Source organism: Hypanus sabinus, chromosome 11 (genome assembly GCF_030144855.1).
Source record: "Hypanus sabinus isolate sHypSab1 chromosome 11, sHypSab1.hap1, whole genome shotgun sequence".
Classification (NCBI taxonomy): Eukaryota; Metazoa; Chordata; class Chondrichthyes; order Myliobatiformes; family Dasyatidae; genus Hypanus; species Hypanus sabinus.
This window is the reverse complement of record NC_082716.1, coordinates 70,182,892-70,203,067: the sequence shown is the minus strand read 5'-3', so window position 1 is coordinate 70,203,067 and position 20,176 is coordinate 70,182,892.

Genomic DNA, 20,176 nt, shown 5'->3' with positions numbered 1-20,176 from the left:
ATTACCTCATGGCCCTACACAACTACTTCCGCACATTTGCTCTGCACTCTCCAAGATGCTCACCCCAGGCACTCACTTAACTGCATTTGCCCTCTATTCTCATATTCCCCCACACTTGCCATCTCCTGCACTCACCCTTTCCAATAACTCCACCCTACAATTTCTCCCCTCCCCTGATTTCAGAGCCTTCCCAATTCACCACTTACTCTCCCCTGACACTCCCCTCACCTTGACCTAGTGGTAACAGCTCCGATTTATTCCCCTCACAGTCGCATCACCCCCCCCAACATCCAACCCCACACTCTTCTCCATTTTCCCCAATTCACCTCATCAAATGCTTGTCTTCGAACCACACTCACCACTTCCACTCTTGATGTGTCCGTGCCCACAACCTACGCATGCCTTTTCTCAACTTGATCCCAAAAGGTTACTGTAAATTTACTCCTCAGTGCAACTGTTGAAATGGCAGTGTGATCCCAATCATATCACTGAGGACAGGTGAACTGAGTTCTGCTGGTTCTCTGTTAGTACCGTTGATGCCTGTTCTATATGGTTGGTTAAATGCAGATCATTCAGATGTTGGCGGCTTTATAATGTAGAACTAACCTGCGCAATTTTAGTTTCCAAATGGTTTCACTTGCAGTTACAATTGGTTTGAGTTAACTTATCCCTTGTGGCTCAGAGAGGGTATTCAGAGGACAAGGCCCAGGTGGCTGAAGGCACAGCTGCCAAGGGTGGAATGAGAGTTCCGAATTAGAGGAATCCAGATACCTGGGAGTATTTTATATAAATACACAGAAGCTGAGTTGTGAATGGACTTGGAACTGTGAGCCAAAATAAACCTGTCATCACAGGAATAATGGGTGAACCGTCTTGGTATAAGGTATGAGCATTTGAGTTTTAGATTTCGGTGGTGGAGGAAAGGAGGCTGATTAAATAGAACATTTAAAAAGTATAATCCAGAAAAAAATTGATATTTTGATTGTACAGGATTCCATATTATAATCTCAATTACAATATGAGCAATTTCAGCAACATTTTAATAACCAGAGGATTTCTTTCCCATTTCCCGCACATCTGCCTTCACCCCATCCGCTCGCCACCCCACTCGTGATAGGGCTCCCCTTGTGCTCATCTACCACCCCACCAGCCTCCAGGTCCAATGTATAATTCTCCGTAAATTCCGCCACCTCCAACAGGATCCCACTACCTAGCACATCTTTCCCTCCCCCACCTTTCTGCTTTCCGCAGGGATTGCTCCCTACGCGACTCCCTTGTCCACTCGTCCCCCCCATCCTTTCCCACTGATCTCCCTCCTGGCAGTTATCCTCATAAGCAGAACAAGTGCCCTCACACTTCCTCCCTCACCACCAATCAGGGCCCCAGACAGTCCTTCCAGGTGAGGCAACACTTCACCTGTGAGTCGGCTGGTGTGGTACACTGCGTCCGGTGCTCCCAGTGTGGCCTTTTATATATTGGTGAGACCCAACGCAGACTGGGAGACCATTTCGCTGAACACCTACGCTCGGTCCGCCAGAGAAAGCAGGATCTCCCAGTGGCCACACATTTTAATTCCACGTCCCATTCCCATTCTGATATGTCTATCCATGGCCTCCTCTACTATCAAGATGAAGCCAAACTCAGGTTGGAGGAACAACATCTTATATACCAGCTGGGTAGCCTCCAACCTGATGGCATGAATATTGACTTCTCTAACTTCCGTTAATGCCCCTCCTCCCCTTCTTACCCCAACCCTGACATATTTAGTTGTTTGCTTTTTTTTCTCTCTCTCTGCCCATCACTCTGCCTGTTCTCCATCGCCCTCTGGTGCTTCCCCCTCCCCCTTTCATTCTCCCGAGGCCTCCCGTACCATAATCCTTTCCCTTCTCCAGCTCTGTATCACTTTCGCCAATCACCTTTCCAGCTCTCAGCTTCATCCCACCCCCTCCGGTCTTCTCCTATCATTTTGCTTTTCCCCCTCCCCACACTACTTTCAAATCTCTTACTATCTTTCCTTTCGGTTAGTCCTGACGAAGGGTCTCGGCCCGAAACGTCAACAGTGCTTCTTCTTATAGATGCTGCCTGGCCTGCTGTGTTCCACCAGTATTTTGTTTGTGTGGTTTGAATTTCCAGCATCTGCAGATTTCCTCGTGTTTGCTCAGAGGATTTCTTTGCTTCCTCCTATGTATCGATGAAGTAGTTACATTAAATCGTCAGAATTGACCTCTTTTCTTTTCCATGTTGACATTAAATGAGAACTTCCATTGCCAATGATGAGGAAGGTTCTTCTGTTAAGAATTCACATTTTCTTTGCTGAACCATTGAATACTGAGGAATGCTGCAGTTTGATAAAGTAGTTTTGTTCCCTTCAATCTGCTCTTGATGACTAAACGAGTTTTATGGATGTTTTTTCAGCTGCCGGAATGCAGGCTTTCTCAACGTTTCTCACCAAAGCTGATGCCCAATGAACTTACAAAATTCATATGCATTAACTGGTTCATGCGGATGTTTCTGTCCAGCTTTGGAAGGATCAAGGGATTTACAAAAGAGAGGTAGAGAGGCAGAAAGGTTGATGAAGTGAATTCAGAGCTGTTCACCTTATTGGTGGAAGCAAGGCCAACAATGATAGAGCTAATACAATTTGATTAAGAGATCAGAATTGAAATTCAGGCAACTCAGATAAATGTGGGATTGGTTGAAATTATGCAGAAGGAGCATGCTGGGGCTATGGAGACATAAGAATGTGTATTCTCAAATGCTTACCCAGGAGCCAGTGGAGGTCGCCAGTATGTTCAAAGTTCAAAGTAAATTTTATTATCAAAGTACATATCTGTCTCTATTTTCCACCCTGAGATTTATTTTCCTGCGGGCAAACTCAGCAAATCTATAGAATAATAACTATAACAGGATCAATAAAAGATCAGCCAGGGAGTGTAGAAGACAACAAACTGCAAATGTAAATAAATAACGAAAACATGAGATAATGAGATATAGAGTCTTGAAAACAAGATCATTGGTTATGCTAAAATCTCGTTGATAGGCAAGAGCCTGATGACGGAGGGGAAGAAACTGTTCTTGAACCTGGTGGTGTGAGGCCTGAGGCTCTTGTACCTTCTACTTGATGGCAGCAGCAAGAAACAAGTGCAGCCTTGGTGGTGGCAATCTCTGATGAAGATGTAAAGGATGTGAAGCATCTGGGGCTTTTGACTTAACCCTCTGTCATTGACCCTTATTTTCCTTTTCATTGATGTATTCTACCTAGCTGAGTATCTCCAGTATTTGCTGCTTTCATTTCCAAATTCCAGCATCCTTTCTACTTTTCAATTATTGAGAAGGTCGAGCTAGGAATTATCAACAGACATGTAGAGGCTGATGCTCTGTTTTTTTTGGGTGAGGAACATCATGTGGATCAGATATAAGGCTGATTCCAGATAGACAGCCAATTGCCTATAGAGGTAGCGATCATCCATCTGAAGTGCTCAATCTTAATTATCTCTTCGCAGATTCTCCCTGACCTGCTATTTCAGTCACTTTCCGTACTGGACCAAATCTTCTACAATTTGACCTGTTGCCAGTGCTAACTATTCATTTGAATGCAAAACCTACAGTAAGGTTCCTAAGCAAACATTCTCTATGAAGACAACTCCAACTTAATTGATAAGGTCCAATATAGACTGGGCTCTTCCAATTACGTACAGGAGCCCCAAGAAATGCATCTCACTAAACTATACTCCAGATTTACAGGCTAAATCTTATGAATACCTAATATTTAAAAAAATAACAACTATTAAAATTGTTGTTACTTTTTTAAACAATAAAACAATATTTAAAAACAAATTAATTTGTCAATTTCTTTATTCATTTCATACCTTCCTAATCAAAATCAGAATCAGATTTTTTATCATCGGCATGTGTCGTGAAATTTATTAACTTGGCAGCAGCAGTTCAATGCAATACATAATATAGAAGAAGAAGAAAAATAAGTAATAAATTTACAGTATACAAATATTAAATACAATAAAATCATGCTAAAAATGGAAATAATTGTATATTAAAAAAGTGAGGTAGTGTTCATGGGTTCAATGTCCATTTAGGAATTGGATGGCAGGGGAAAAGAACCTGTTCCTGAATCGCTGAGTGTGTGCCTTCGGGCTTCTGTACCTCCTACCTGATGGTAACAGTGAGAAAAGGGCATGCCCTGGGTGCTGGAGGTCCTTAATAACGGATGCTGCCTTTCTGAGACACTGCTCCTTGAAGATGTCCTGGGTACTTTGTAGGCTAGTACCCACGATGCAGCCAACTAAATTTTTAACCATCTGGAACTTCTTTCGGTCCGATGTGGTAGAACCCTCACCCCCACCCCCCTCCACAACCAGACAGTGATGCAGCCTGTCAGAATGCTCTCCATGGTACATCTATAGAAGTTTTTGAGTGTATTTGTTGACATACCAAATCTCTTCAAACTCCTAATGAAGTATAGTTGCTGTCTCACCTACTTTATAACTGCATCGATATGTTGGGACCAGGTTAGATCCTCAGAGATCTTGATACCCAGGAACTTGAAGCTGCTCACTCTCTCCACTTCTGATCCCTCTATGAGGATTGTTGTGTGTTCCTTCATCTTACCCTTCCTGAAGTCAACAATCAGCTCTTTCATCTTACTGACATTGAGTGCAAGGTTATTGCTGCAACACCACTCCACTAGTTGGCATATCTCGTTCCTGTACACCCTCTTGTCTCCATCTGAAATTCTACCAACAATGGTTGTATTGTCAGCAAATTTATAGATGGTATTTGAGCTACACAGTCGTGGGTATAGAGAGTAGAGCAGTGATCTAAGCACACACCCCTGAGGAGCACCAGTGTTGATCATCAGCGAGGAGGAGGTATTATCACCAATCCACAGAGATTGTGGTCTTCTGTTTTAGGAAGTCCAGGATCCAATTGCAGAGGGAGGTACAGAGGCCCAAGTTCTGTAACTTATCATGAATGGGCTTGCTGCTCACATGCCAGTCCTAACCTTCTGACTCTTCACCTGTTACATTTCACAGCATAAGTCATTATGTATCTAGACAGGATACTTTCTATGGTACATTGATAAAAATTGGTAAAGTTTGATAGAGACATAACAAATTTCTTTAGCCTTCTGCAGAAGTAAAGGCTGTGGCAGTTACGTGGCTGACCCAGGACAGGCTATTTATAATGTTCATTTCTACAAACTTGAAGCTCAACCATCTCAAACTCAACACCATTGATAGAGACAAAGACAAAAAACTAATATGTAGAAGGGGACAATCTGTGCCAACAAAAATAATACTGAGAACATGGGTTGTAAAGAGTCCCTGAATGAGAGCCTGTAGATCATAGAATCATTTCAGAGTAATGGTGACTAAACTTATCCATGCCGGGTTCAGGACCCTGATGGTTGTTAGGTAATAATTGTTCCTGAACCTGGTGGTGTGGGCACCAAGGATTCTGCATGTCCTGCCTCATGGTAGTGGCAAGAAGAGGGCATAGGCTGGATGGTGAGGGTCTTTGATGATGCTTACTGCCCCCCTGCCTTCTGGAAGTCAATGTACATTTCTTCTGTTTTGCTGATATTAATGGATAGGCTGTTATCATGACACCATATCACTAAGCTCTCTATCTCATTGTTGTCCTCCAACTTATCAATATTTACGAAATGCCACTACAGTTGTGTCATATACAAACTTGTAGATGGAGTTAGAGCACAGTCTGGCCATGTTGATTGGAGTGTTTTATAAGTTTTCACCCCCTTTAATATGACACACCTGATCATTACTTGTGCAGCCATTTGGTTTTAGAAGTCACATAGTTAGTTAAATGAAGATCACTGTGTGCAGTCAGGGTGTTTCAACTGATTGTAGTAAAATTACACCAGTTCGTGGAAGGTTCAATTGCAGGTGAGTCAGTATCCTAGCAAAAAGCTACACCATGAAGACAAAAGGACACTTCAAGCAATTCCATGAAAAGGTTATTGAAAATCACGTCAGGAAATCGATATAAGAACAATTTCAAAGACACTGAATATTCCCTTGGAGTACAGTTAAGTCAATCATCGAGAAATGGAAAGAATATGGCACAGCTGTAAATCTGCCTAGAGTAGGCCGTCCTCAAAAAATGAGTGAACGTGCAAAGAGGGGACTAGTGAGGGAGACCACCAAGGGACTTATGATAACTCTGGAGGAGTTCCAAGCGTCAATGGCTGAGATGGGAGAGATTGCACATGCAACAACTGTTGCCCGGGTGCTTCACCGGTCACAGCTTTATGGAAGAGTGGCAAAGAGAAAGCCACTGTTGAAAAAAACTCACACGAAATCTCAGCTAGAGTTTGCCAGAAGGCATGTGGGAGATTCTGAATCAGCTGGAAGACGGTTTTATGGTCTGATGAAACCAAAATTGAGCTTTTTGACCATTAGACTAAGCGCTATGTTTAGCATAAGCCAAACACAGCCCATCATCAAAAAACCACCATCCCTACCATGAAGCATGGTGGTGGCTGCATCATGCTATGGAGATTCTTCACTGCAGCATGTCCTAGAGGGTTTGTGAAGGTTGAGGGTAAAAGGAATACAGTAAAGTACAAGGAAATGATGGAGGAAAACCTGATGCAGCCTGTAAGAGATCTGCTACTTGGGAGAAGATTTGTTTTCCATTAAGACAATGACCCCAAGCATAAAGCCCAACCCACACCTGAATTGCTTAAAGCAATTAAGTTAATGTCTTGGAGTGGCCAAATCAGAGTCCACACCTCAATCCAACTGAGAATTTGTGGCTGGACTTGAAAAGGGCTGTTCACTCATGATTCCATGCAATCTGACAGAGCTTGAGCAGTTTTGTAAAGAATGAGGAGAAATTGCAGAGTCCAGATGTACAAAGCTGATAGAGACCTAGCCACACAGACTCAAGGCTATAATTTCTGTCAAAGATGCACCTACTAAATACTGACTTGAAGGGGGTGAGTAATTATGCAATCAATTACTTTGTGTTTTATATTTATAATTAATTTAGATGACTTTGTAGGGAACTGTTTTCACTTTGACATGAAAGAGCCTTTTTCTGTTGATCAATGTCAAAAAAAGTCACATTAAACCAACCGTGATTCAATGTTGTAAAACAATAAAGCATGAAAACTTCCAAGAGGGGGTGAATACTTTGCATCGGCACTGAAGCTGATGAGGTACATTATCTCACTTTCCGGAGGTATGGTGATGATAGTTGTCTTCTTAAAGCAGCTGGGAAACTCAGATTGATGCAGGGAGAGGTTAAAATGCTTGTAAATACCCCAGGTGGCTATGCAGTGTCTAAGAACATGGGCCAGTACTCCCATCCAGGGCAGATACTTTCCAGGGATTCACCCTGCAGAAAACTGATCTTATATCCACAATAATACCTGTGGGTTCAGATGCATTGGAGAATGTTGAGATGGGTGGTGCCTCCCATATCGCTTCTGCTCAAAACGCACATAGTATGTGTTCAGCCATCAGGAAGGGACGTGTTGCTGTCAGTTATCCTGCCCAACCTTGTCTTGCAGCCAGTTATAGCATGCAGGTCCTGCCACAACTGATGGCTGGTCTTGGCTCTATTTTGGAATTGTATTATCTCTTAGCATTCCTGATAGCTTTACAAAGTTTGTACCTGGATTTCTTGTAGAGGCCAGGGTCACCTGATTTGAATGTCACAGTCTTAGGGAGTGTATCTCCCAGCTCATTTATGGTTTCCAGTTGGGAACATATGGATCATCATCGTTGATGCTCAGTTTCAACAGGGTTATTTGTTTGTCTCATTTACGTTGTTCATCTTCATTCCTATCTGCTTTCCTTCCAGCTTTTTAATCAAAATCAAAATTTAATCAAAAGACTCGTCTTTTGATTCTTTAACAACACACTACTGGAGGTACACAGCAGGCCAGGCAGCATCTATAGAAAACAGTGCAGATAACATTTGTGGTGGCGTGCTGGGGAGGCGGCATTAAGAAGAGGGACGCCTCACGTCTTAATAAGCTGGTAAGGAAGGCGGGCTCTGTCGTGGGCACAGAACTGGAGAGTATGACATCGGTGGCAGAGCGGAGGGCGCTGAGTAGGCTACGGTCAATCATGGAAAACCCTGAACATCCTCTGCACAGCACCATCCAGAGACAGAGAAGCAGCTTCAGCGGCAGGTTGCTGTCAATGCAATGCTCCTCAGACAGGATGAAGAGATCATTACTCCCCAACGCCATTCAGCTCTACAATTTAACCACCAGGGGCAAGACATGTTAAAGTGCCGGGGTTAGGACTGAGCTTAAGTTACCACTCAATGCACTTTAGTAAACTATTTAAGAACTTTTTAACAGCTATTTATTAATGCTTTTTGGGAGGGTGATTTTAGATGTATATTGTGGCGACCCATTTCCTGGCACATCCGAACCGACTCACAATTAGATAGCCTACGGGGGTTTGCGAACACAGAGCTTTGGAGCCTCTGCGCCATGGGGGGCAGGTTGAGGGAGGCTTAAAAGTGAGGCTGAAGATTTCGAATAAAGTTTTTTCCTTCGACTGCAGTTACCGACTCCGTGTCGTAATTTTAGCGCTGCGTGTAGCACACCGCTACAATATCATATTTATACTGAGTTAAATACTGTATGTAATTAGTTTTGCTACAATAAGTGTATGGGACTGGAAAAATGTTGAATTTCCCCTTGGGGATGAATAAAGTATCTATCTATCTATCTACATTTTGGGGGCCGAAACTCTTCAGCAGGACAGGGTTAGAAGGTAGAAATAGGAGGTGCTGGGTGTGAGAACTGTGAGGTTGGTGGCAGTGGACGAGAGATCCTAGTTAATAAGGTCGGTGATGGTGTGGGAGACAATGGACAGGTGCTCCTTAGTGGGGTCCTGTTCAAGGGGTAAGTAAGAGGAGGTGCCTAAGAGTTGTTGCAGGGAGAGATCAGTACTCTGGACTACTACAGTACCCTCCTTATCTGCAGATTTGACGGTGAGGTTAAGATTGGTGAGGGAGTGGATGGCAGAGTGTTCAGAAGGAGTGAGGTTGGAATTTCAGGGAGTCAAGACAGTTGATGCCCATTGGCAGTTGGCATTGAAAAGATTCAGAGCAGGGAGAAAACCAGGATGGGGTTTTCAGGAAGAGAAGGAGGGTTGAAGACAGGAGAAGGGGTCATCGGAGTGGGGTGAAGAGTCTAAGCCAAAGAAGTAGGCTTGGAGACAGGTGGTGGAAGAAGAACTCAGCATCATGATGGCTGTGGAACTCACTGAGTTGTGGGCACAGGGGAACAAAGGTGATCCCCTTACTGAGGATGGTTCTGCCTCAGAGACGGGAAGGTCAGAGGGAATAGAGAAGACCCGGTACAGAGGAGAGCTGGGATCAAAAGGAGGAAAATGAATGGTAGACTGAGAAGAAGGGGGGTTTGGGATGTTCAGGGAAGGTGGGTGAGAAGAAGATGGAGTCTCTGAGGACCCTAGAGCTGGCGGTGAGACCTGACAGACACAGGACTGGAAAGTGGTGGTAGGGGAAGGGGAGACGGGGGTCCCTGTGACAGTGCATAAAGACGTGACCTGGAGATACTGACGGTCAAGGCTGAAGTCGGAATAGGAGGTTACGCCATTGGCAATGTGGAGGTCACAGGTCATTGGAACCCGCATTGATGGCGGTGCAGTCCAGGTTTTGAATCTACTTTGAATCATGACAGCCATTGAAATTGGCAGCAGGGATTGTGGTCTGGGGACATCCGGATTTGCCAGCATTGGAGACGGCAGGTTCTGTAGTCTGTAGATGGGCAATCTTCCGATCCTTGCAGAAAGTGGGTAAGTCAAAAAACCAATGGTTGAAAGTTTGGATCCAGTGGAGGATAAGGTAGTGGACAGGCAGCTGAGAGAGAATTCCTGAGTTGTGGAAGTGACTGGGATAGGGACACCAGGCACCTCCTCATGGCAGAAAGCATGGTGCATGGAACGTGGTGGGAGAAACAGTCAATTTAATGCAAGTACCTGGAGACCTCAGAAGAGCCAAATCGATAAGTTTGAAAACAAATCTGGAAGTCGTGTGGAACAAGATGGCAGTGAAGACATGTTCCCAGGAAGGATACGTAGCTGTGGTAGTGGGTCTGGATAAGCACGTGGTCGAAAATTCAGTGGGCTGCAGAGATCACAAAAAGAGAGAGTGACAATGGGTTTCTCTGAACTCCTGTTGAAGGGAAGGTTTAAACTTCTTCAGGGTAGGCATCCTGAGAAGAGACTTTGCAGTGCAGTAAACCTCTTCAGTCCTGCTGAAGGGTCTCAGCCTGAAACGTCAACTGCACTCTTTTCCATAGATGCTGCCTGGCCTGCTGAGCTCCTCCAGCAGTTTCAAAGAAACCTGCAGATGCTGGAAATCCAAGCAACACACACAAAATGCTGGTGGAATGCAGCAGGCCAGGGAGCATCTATAGGAAGAATCACAGTCGATGTTTCAGGCCAAGACCCCTTTATCAGGACTAACTGAAAAAAATATATATTAAGAGATTTGAAAGCAGGAGGGGGAGAGGAAAATGCGAAATGATAGGAGAAGACTGGAGGGGGTGGGGTAAAGCTAAGAGCTGGAAAGGTGATTGGCAAAAGGGATACGGAGCTGGAGAAGGGAAAGGATCATGGAACGGGAGGCCTAGGGAGAAAGAAAGGGGGAGGGGAGCACTAGAAGGAGATGGAGAACAGGCAGAGTGATGGGCAGAGAGACAAAAAAGGGGAGGGGGAAAAATAAATAAATCAGGGATGGGGTAAGAAGGGGAGGAAGGGTACTAACACAAGTTAGAGAAATCAATGTTTATGTCATCAGATTGCAGGCTACCCAGACGGTATATAAGGTGTTGTTCCTCCAAACTGAGTGTGGCTTCATCTTAACAGTACAGGAGGCCACGGATAGACATATCAGAATGGGAATGGGAATCCAAGATATCCTGAAGTGGGACGGTGAGGAGCCAAAGGTCGTGGTACACATAGGTACTAATGACATAGGTAGGAAAAGGAAAGAGGTCCTAAAAGGAGAATATAGGAAGTTAGGAAGGGAGTTGAGAAGAAGGACCACAAAGGTAGTAATCTCGGAATTACTGCCTGTGCCACACGACAATGAGAGTAGGAGGATAAATGTATGGCTGAGGGATTGGAGCAGGGGGTAGGGATTCAAGTTTCTAGATCATTGGGACCTCTTTTGAGGCAGGTGTGACCTGTACAAAAAGGACAGGTTGCACTTGAATCTGAGGGGACTAATATCCTGGTGGGCAGATTTGCTAAGGCTACTGCAGAGACTTAAAACTCGAATGGTTGGGGGGTGGGAATCAAATTGAAGAGACTAGGAGAGAGGAGGTTAGTTCACAAATAGAGAAAGCTAGTAGACAGTCTGTGAGGGAGGGTAGGCAGGTAATAGAGAAGGGGAGCGCTCAGACCGAAGATATAGGGGAGAAGGAAGGAAAAGATAATAAAGTTGTTTGCACCATTAGGGATAAACAGAGAGTAAGGCTACATCCACACTAGACCGGATAATTTTGAAAACGTCGGTTTCGCGTAAAAATGATAGGCGTCCACACTACACGTTTTTGAAAATATCTCTATCCACACTGAAACAGAGATTTTGGCGAATCTCCTCCTCCTGCACATGCACAGGACACATCTACCGAAAACAAGCAATATGTTTGGTGTCGAATCGCGCCGTAAAAGTGCTCGTTTGTGTAGTTACAGAATAGAAAAGCTTAAAACAACGGACAGCTGTTGGCTCATGCACAGAGAACTTAAAACTAAAAAAAACAAATACAGGAGCGAATGGAGGCAACCGAGAGGGAGTTCACGGACAGATTGATCCGGCTGACGACAAAGATTGAAGAAGTGACTAACTCTGTTGCATTAATAAAGCACCTTGTTAAATGTGTAAAACATGTCTGCATCAGTGTTATCTTGTATTTCCATACGATGTTACATTAGGCTGTTACACATCTATTGTCAAAGAAGTACTTGCATAAACAGGTAAACCACCTTCATACGAGCAAGGACAGAAAATGGCAAAGTGAGTACAGTATACTTATTTATTCAGTAAGTTATGGGTCAAACTATTTGGTGAGTACATTTCTAGCTCTTCTGGCTTCAGTCTTGTTGCCGTCTGTTCCGAAATTGTTAGGTTGCGTTCAAGAAAACAATGAAATAGCACACTGCTGTCTGACAGTGTTTTCAGAAGTCTCCAGTTACTCCATCCAGACTGATCTGCCCGAGCAGCGTTTTCAAAAATACCCGCCCTGGAAAGTGTTTCTGAAAAGCTCAGGTTTCGGGGAACGAAAACGCTATTTTAGTGTGGACAGAGAATTAAAAACAAAGAGAAAAAGCTTTGGTTACAGATTTATCTGGCGTAGTGTGGGTGTAGCTTAAAAGGTGGAGAATTTCTTAAATGCATCTATTTTAATTCTATGAGCATTGTAAGAAAGGTGGATGAGCTTAGAGCATGGATTGATACCTGGAAATATGATGTTGTAGCTATTAGTGAAACATGGTTGCAGGAGGGGTGTGATTGGCAACTAACTATTCCTGGATTTCATTGCTTCAGGTGTGATAGAATTGGAGGGGCAAGAGGGGGAGGTGTTGCATTGTTTGTCAGAGAAAACATTACAGTGGTGCTTTGGCAGGATAGATTAGAGGCTCATCTAGGGAGACTATTTGGGTGGAATTGAGGAACGGGAAAGGTGTAGTAACACTTATAGGGGTGTATTATAGACCACCTAATGGGGAGCAAGAATTGGAGGAACAAATTTGTAAGGAGATAGCAGATATTTGTAGTAAGCACAGGGTTGTGATTGTGGGAGATTGTAGTTTTCCACACATTGACTGGAAAGCCCATTCTGTAAAAGTGCTGGATGGTTTGGAGTTTGTAAAATGTGTGCAGGATAGTTTTTTGCAGCAATACATAAAGGTACCAACTAGAGAAGGGGCAGTGTTGGATCTCCTGTTAGGGAATGAGATAGGTCAGGTGACAGAGGTATGTGTTGGGGAGCACTTCAGGTCCAGTGATCACAATACCATTAGTTTCAATATAATTATGGAGAAGGATAGGTCTGGACCCAGGGTTGAGATTTTTGATTGGAGAAAGGTCAACTTTAAGGAGATGTAAAAGGATTTAGAAGGAGTGGATTGGGACAATTTGTTTTATGGGAAGGATGTAATAGAGAAATGGAGGTCATTTAAAGGTGAAATTTTGAGGGTACAGGATCTTTATGTTCCTGTTAGGTTGAAAGGAAAGGTTAGAAGTTTGAGAGAGCCATGGTTTTCAAGGAATATTGGAAACTTGGTTCAGAGAAAGAAAGAGATCTACAATAAATATAGGCAGCATGGAGTAAATGAGGTGTTCGAGGAATATAAAGAATGAAAAAAGAATCTTAAGAAAGAAATTAGAAAAGCTGAAAGAAAATACAAGTTTGCTTCGGCGAGTAAGGTGAAAATAAATCCAAAGGGTTTCTACAGTTATATTAATAGCAAAAGGATAGTGAGGGATTAAATTGGTCCCTTAGAGTATCAGAGTGGACATCTATGTGTAGAACCAAAAGAGATGGGGGAGATTTTGAATGATTTCTTTTCTTTGGTATTCACTAAGGAGAAGGATATTGAATTGTGTAAGGTAAGGGAAACAAGTAGGGTAGTTATGGAAACTATGGTGGTTAAAGGAGAGGAAGTACTGGCACTTTTAAAGAACATAAAAGTGGATAAATCTCCAGTTCCTGACAGGATATTCCCTAGGACCTTGAGGGAAGTTAGTGTAGAAATAGCAGGGGCTCTGACAGAAATATTTCAAATGTCATTAGAAACAAGGATGGTGTCAGAGGATTGGTGTATTGCTCATGTGGTTCCATTGTTTAAAAAGGGTTCTAAGAGCAAACCTAGCAATTATCGGCCTGTCAGTTTGACGTCAGTGGTGGGTGAATTAATGGAAAGTATTCTTAGAGATTGTGTATATAATTATCTGGATAGACAGGGTCTGAATAGGAACAGTCAACATGGATTTGTGCATGGAATGTCATGTTTGACAAATCTTATTGAATTTTTTGAAGAAGTTACTAGGAAAGTTGACGAGGCTAAAGCAGTGAATGTTGTCTATATGGACTTCAGTAAGGCCTTTGACAAGGTTCCACATGGAAGGTTAGTTTGGAAGGCTCAGTCATTAGGTATTAATATTGAAGTAGTAAAATTGATTCAACGGTGGCTGGATGGGAGATGCCAGAGAGTAGTGGTGGATAACTGTTTGTCAGGTTGGAGGCCAGTGACTAGTAGTGTGCCTCAGGGATTTGTACTGGGTCCAATGTTGTTTGTCAAAACATTAATGACCTGGATGATGGGGTGGTAAATTGGATTAATAAGTATGCAGATGATACTAAGATAGGTGGCGTTGAGGATAATGAAGTAGGTTATCAAAGCTTGCAGAGAGATTTAGGCCAGTTAGAAGAGTGGGCTGAATGATGGTAGATGGAGTTTAATGCTGATAAGTGTGAGGTGCTAAAATTTGGTCAGACATCAAAATAGGACATACATGGTAAATGATAGGGCATTAAGGACTGCAGTAGAATAGAGTGATCTAGGAATAATGGTGCATAGTTCCCTGAAGGTGGAATCTCATGTGGATAGGGTGGTGAAGAAAGCTTTTGGTATGTTGGCCTTTATAAATCAGAGCATTGAGTATAGGAGTTGGGATGTAATGTTACAATTGTAGAAGGCATTGGTGAGGCCAAATTTGGAGTATTGTGTACAGTTCTGGTCACCGAATTATAGGAAATATCTCAACAAAATAGAGAGAGTACAGAGTAGATTTACTAGAATGTTACCTGGGTTTCAACACCTAAGTTACAGAGAAAGGTTGAACAAGTTAGGTCTTTATTCTTTGGAGCGTAGAAGGTTGAGGGGGGATTAATAGAAGTATTTAAAATTATGAGGGGGATAGATAGAGTTGACGTGGATAGGCTTTTTCCATTGAGAGTAGGGGAGATTCAAACAAGAGTTGAGAGTTAAGGGGCAAAAGTTTAGGGGTAACACGAGGGGGAATTTCTTTACTCAGAGAGTGGTAGCTGTGTGGAATGAGTTTCCAGTAGAAGTGGTAGAGGCAGGTTCAATATTGTCATTTTAAAAAAAATTGGATAGGTACATGGACAGGAAAGGAATGAAGGGTTATGGGCTGAATGCAGTTCAGTGGGACTAGGTGAGGATAAGCATTTGGCACAGACTAGAAGGGCCGAGATGGCCTGTTTCCGTGCTGTAATTGTTGTATAGTTACATGGGATGTAGAATTCTCAGAAAGCTTCAGCAAAGTTTTTAAGATATAATTTCATAAACATGAGAGATTCAGCAGATGCTGAAAATCGTGGAGGAACTCAGCAAGTCAGACAACATCTATGGAGGGGAATGAATCAGGACTGAGAAAAGGTCTCAAAGATGAACTATTTGTTCCCATTCATAGCTTCTACCTGGTTTGTAAAGTTGCTCCTGCACGTTGTGTGTTCGGTTAAGATATAACTTGTTCATAGTCACTGCAGTGGGGGGGTTAATATGATACAGAATGCAGCTACCTCCAAAGCAGCTATACTGACACTTTTGAAATGCCCAGTACAGGGCATCGCTTAGAAAGACAAGGACACTACCATAATGCTAATTATGCCACTGCACCAGAAACTCCAAATATATGCAGGTCAACTCAACCACTTTTTTGTACATATCATTTTCAGTTTCATAATACAGCCCAACAGGAGGTGGGAATGGACCATCTTCACCCAGCACCAAAGCACTCGCACCCGGTACCCATCATCTCCTTCCTCCTTTCAGGTTGGAAGTGGAAGTGCTCAGAAATAGCACAAGATTAGAAAGTAGAAAGCTAACACTATGAGTCTGATGTTGAAAGAGATTGTAACACTTATCATTGCTTACCACCTCTTTAATAATTGTAGTGTTTGACTACAATTTGACTCTCTGTAGTAATTTGTTTCATTGTTAGTGTGAAATTTGCTAGAATCAATCAGTCTGCATGCACTGGTAGTTGAAAGGCACAGTCCTTGTTACTTACTTGGATGTAGAGTGCTCTCAGTGTGAGTGGTAAGTCACCATAAGGATTACTAACTAATACCACAAAAATTTTTGTCACAAAATTGGGATAAGTAAGTTAACACATCAACTGTTACTGGTCTTTGTCCTTGAGCTTGATGAGCACCAATTGACTCGTTACTTTGTCAGGGAATCAGCTTGCCTTTATTAATACACTCTGATCAAGCGAACAGTTAGGATTGAAAGGGTTGAATTGGGAAATGGTGGTGGTGAATAAAGGACGACAAACAGCAATTGCTTAAGGCAAGAGTCTTAAACCTCCTTTCACCACTTGACAACTTGTTGAATGCTTGACAGTGCCCACTATTGTAAGTCACTAATAAGCCGTCGACTCTCTGATTTCTTCGCACTCGAAGAAGAACAAATGGCTGTGAACACAATGGAATTTACTGCATTGAAATAGCATGTGCACATGCCTTGCTTTGGTATTTACAGAATTTTGATTCACACGAGGGAGGGCATGCTTCACCAGCACTGGCATTCACTCTACATTTATTACTGGCAGTGCCATGTGGGGAAAATGGGGAGCTGTGTTCTGGAAATATTTACTGGGCTAATTTATTAATTGAGGATGAAAGGGCCAAAACATTGGTACTAAAGGTAAACTGAAGGAGTGACCATGCACAATTGCAGCACGATAAGGTCATCATCTCACTGTGCAAACAGACATTACTAGACATCTCAGTTCTAGGCAGCTGCACAGCTGAGAATACATGTCATTGCTGAAGTCCACAAAGTGGTTTAACCTCATAGAAGTAACAGGAAGTAGCAATCATATATAGTTTTTGATGTGGTAAGTTGTCTCGTTGGAGTGCGAGCCTTGAAGATTCTCTAGTTCCTGAAGGAGCTCTGTGGGAAAGCACTGAGAGATCTCCTCTGCAGAGAGCAACACTTTGCCTGACTTCAATCTGCAGGAACTGTAACTTACAGAGCAATTCAAATTTGCTTTTGGGAAAGTACTTGTGGTGTTTTCTGGGTCTGGGCAATGACTTAAATGAACTGGAATTAGTTTAGTTGTTTAGGAGGTTAAGTGATTATATCCCATCTTTAAAACTTTCCACAAGGAATGAATCTTGGAACAGGAGTGCAACAGATGTGTGGTCCAGACTGATAGTTGCCATTGAATGCAGCATGAGACACTGTGTTGGAAATGAAACCTCAGATAACACATCAGTGCAATCCAGTAAGTGAGCTATGATGACAGAGGTAGGTCTTCCAGTGGAGGCATTAAAGCAAGGTCCCTCCTGACCCCCTCAAGTGGACCAAACAAACCCTCATGGCACAGCGTGGAAAGAACAAGGAGAAACTCCTAGATTCCAAGCAATATTTGTTCCTCAGTCAAAGTCGGGTTTATGCACATTGTCCCATCCCTGTTTATCAAAGCTTGCTGAGTGAAAACTGGGTGAGGTGTTTCCTCATACTGAAACAGCATTTACATGTCAAAATTTTCTGTTATGCCCTGAGGTTGTCAAAGCCACTACGCAAAATGCATCTCCTCCCTTTTTATCTTTTCTGTAGTTGTTACAGTCTGATGAACAGCCATCACATTAAGTTCTTTAATTCTTTGACTCCACTTTATCTTTAGGATGCACTTTTTTTTGTAAGTGATTATTGTTTGTCTGGTTAATTATACTAAGGATTTTTTTTCCTTCTTCCAGATCAATAGGATTGAATGGCTATTCTGCTCTCATCTCAGCCTCATCTCCAGAGACCCTGCTGTAATCCACTATTTTCCCCCTTGCTTAGTGAAATCTATAGCTTCAACCTACACTACATCCCCATTCTCTGCACCATCATAATCAATCATAAGGAAAGCACACGTCTTTACTTTCTTAAGGTTAAGGAGGTTCAGCTTATCATCGAACACTCTAACAAACTTTTACAGATGCACTGTTGAAAGTATCCTGAGATGTTTATTTTAGAAATTCTAATACACAGGAATGTAAGAAGCTGCACGGCGTAATGGACTCTGTCCAATACATCACAGGCACATCCCTCCCCGCCCTTCATAATATCCACAGGAGATGCTGCACAGGGGAAGGCAATTTCTATCATCAAAGATCCCCACCATCAGGCCATTGTCATGGTTTTGTGGTTACTATTGGGTAGGAAGTACAGAAGCCTGATGTTTCATCCCATCAGATTCAAGAACAATCATTTCTTGAACCATTTAGTAAAATCCTCATCCCCACTGTTTAACAACACTGTGAACACTTTGATCACTTTGCACTGAAAAGGACATTTTTTGTTCTAATTGTGTTTTCTTGTAAAAAAAATATAACCTATGTTTAAGTTTTGATTTTCTTGTGAATGCTGCTTAATACGCTGTTTGCCTGTGATGCTGTTGCCAGATCTTCTTTGTACCTGTGCATAACAAGCACGTGTTTGTGGATATGACAATAAACTCAGCTTTGACCTTGAGCAATTGTTACTTTCAGAAGGAGCAAAGCAACAATAGAATACCAGTCCAACGCATGTATGAATGCCCCAGTTAACATATCAAAAATTAGTAACTATATCAAGTATTTGGCATATTGTGTGAGATCAAAATAAAATGTCTGGGATAGATAATATCTTGTGATATCTCAATTTCCATGTATAAAGTTACCTTCTCATGCACTGCTTTTGGAATGCTCATTACAGTGCAATAAATGCAGAAGTATGTCTTTGCTCAGTGATGTCATTTCCCAAATATGCTTTGGAAGCTTGAGGCTACTTCAGACGATTAATGCAAAGTAAAAAAAAACTGGACCTCAGGATCCAGGAATAACAATGCAAAATACTAAGTTTCATGATAAGTGCAACTTCATCAGCCTTCTGAAGGGTCTTGGCCCAAAACTTTAACTGCTTACTCTTTTCCATAGAGGCTGCCTGGCCTGCTGCGTTCCTCCAGCAGTTTGTGCGTGTTGCTCGGATTTCCAGCATCTGCAGATTTTCTCTTGTTTGTGATAAATGTCTATGCATTTATGAAAGGTATGGCCATTATTTGACTGTCCACAAGTGCCACTGGCGTTTGGAAGCTGACATCCTCCACCTACTCACAACCAATCACAGAAGGGAGCCATTACTTGAGGTTCTGAATGCTGGGCTTTATCTCCAGTGTTGTGTCTGCATCTGACAGAGGTGGAGTGCTGACTAGTCACCTTCCCACTTCCCTCACCCTCAACACTCATCCCTTCTGCCCCAGTCAAGCATGTGAAATATATAGTAGAAAAGAGATTTTGTTTCTGACGGAAACAGTTCTTTCTATATAGTGGGAGAAATGGAATATCACAGGAACCATGAAGTGAATGAGAAGACTGGAGCAGTGAACAGTGGGGTTTGCCCCAAGCCTGTGATTACCCCATATGCCAAGTTTTCAGTCTCACACAGGTAGTCATAGCAGAATCAAATGTCTGACCATGGCACGCAGAAGCTTTGCTTTAATGGAATAAAAGAAGGTAAAGTAAATCTATAATGTGTAAATGGAAAATAACTGGTTTTGTCTTTAAATACATTATTGTTCTTATTGCCGGATTTATTCTGAATTATGTTCTTATTGCAACACTCACTGTCCGAACTATTGTTCCATTGCATAGCGTTCATTACAGGTTACATGTAAAATTGCTTAGGGGTCAGTATTTTCAGTTTTCTGAAATAAGGGTTCTCTTTGATACCTGCATTCAAAAAGTGAAGGACCAGCAGGACTGTTTAATCAAATATGCTCACATCAAGAATGGTTACTTTATACAGTCCATTGGAAACAAGACTGAGATTTGGAAGCAGTTAATTAATGAATTACTTGTCTAATATCTATTATGTTTATGTTCAGAAGAAAATGGTCAATATATGCATAGAATGATGACCAATTTGAATACTTCATAGTTCCAATTAATTCCAAGAATTTTTTGGACTATGTGGCTTTATCAGTAATTGATATTGGTTGATTATCAAAAATGGGTTATGCACTTCTGCTCTATAAATCTGACATAACCACATGGGATAGCCCAGCTTTATTTATTTATGAACTGGTAGATGAGTTACATTTTTGGCTGGTATTGGGGATCAGAAAGCTTCTGTTTTCC